This window comes from Cygnus olor, chromosome 4, assembly GCF_009769625.2.
Source record: "Cygnus olor isolate bCygOlo1 chromosome 4, bCygOlo1.pri.v2, whole genome shotgun sequence".
Taxonomy (NCBI): domain Eukaryota; kingdom Metazoa; phylum Chordata; class Aves; order Anseriformes; family Anatidae; genus Cygnus; species Cygnus olor.
Window position 1 is genome coordinate 30,625,014 of NC_049172.1, and position 1,577 is coordinate 30,626,590.

Sequence of the window (1,577 nt, forward strand, 5' to 3'; positions counted from 1 at the left end):
GATACCCTAAGACATACACACTGTTAAATATAAAATACATTAAAAAAAAAAAGTTTAACTTTTCACATCGCAAGTCTTCAGTGTCTCTAAGAGCGAACTCTCTCTTACAGATCTAGATTTATTGTAGCAACGCTACCAATATATACCAAAAATACTGCCATTTTTCCGGTCCTTTCTCTAGTTTGGACATATCAACAATCTATTGAACTTAAAAAAAAAAAAAAAAAAAAAAAAAAAAACTGATCCAAGAAATAGATGACAATATTTAAGTAGAGTTATCAAATAGATATTTAACTTGCTAGCATAACAACCTATCACACTGCCTTTATAAGCATGATCAAGAAGGTTACATTCCAGAAATAAAATTCTATTACTGGCAAGAAAGTTACATTACTTCATTTAGTGACAACATGAACTACAGTAAATCTACCCTTGAGTGATAAGATGATTTGAGGGAAGATATCTTCTTGCAAAACTCTTCAAGGAAAATTTATGTCTGTGAGGAAAAACAGGTTTGCTCTTTGTAAAACCTTTAGAAAATACATTTGTAATAAATAATGAATCAGATTTCAATAATACTAAACAGACATTAAAGGTCTTTTGCCTTTTTTAAGAAGATTTTTTATGTATGATTGAAGTTTATACAACACTCCAGAAAAGCCATCATGTGTTAGATCGAAAAATAAAATCAGAAGCATTTTCTGTCATATAGGTATACATGAAAAAACGGGAACGTTAATGTCTTAGAAAGTGTATGTCCAGCTTTGTACTGTTACTCATTTAACAAAGCAGAAAATAAGATACTGTACTGTAAACAAAAAGCTACAGTAAAGGACATTTTGAAATTTACACAAGTTTGAGTTCATAAACATTTTGGTTGCTCCATAACAGTTTTCATATAAAATGAATAAAAAAACCCTTGGACAGCTTTCATCACTCTTGACTACTTTTCACTTAAATGCACACAGACATACTTTATATAGCAATATACTGATGTACTGTAACATGGATATTAAACTATGATTACTGCTTTTATCCGAGATGTGTATTATCCAATCCATATAATCTGTAATTGAAATACTCATACATTATGTATTCCCATCATGTTGTTAAGTATAAAAACATGAAAATATAACTTTACATTATTTCAGTTATATACATCAGTTCAGGCTTGACAAATATTTTGTACGCTACGATTTTCAGAGGAATAAGACCAGAGGTACAATAAATAGCTTTCCAGTGTATACAGTAATGCAGTTCTACTTTTTCAGAAAGTTTAGATTACCATATGAAAATTATTTTAGTTTGGTCATTCTAGCATTGAACATTAAAAATCAGAATGTATTCCCCAACATTCCTGATGAGCAGTAATGCACAGAACACCTATGAATTACAGATGCATCAAGAAATGGTTTAGTTTCATCAAGGGGAAATTACTGGTAGGTTTGTCTAGTACTGAAAACACTGTATATACCTCTTTGCTGACTGCACTGAGAGTATACACTGTGTTTGCATGCTTGCAGAAACAGGCTCAGAGCTTGTACTACAAAAAGGGATTTATAGTTTCTGATAAATGC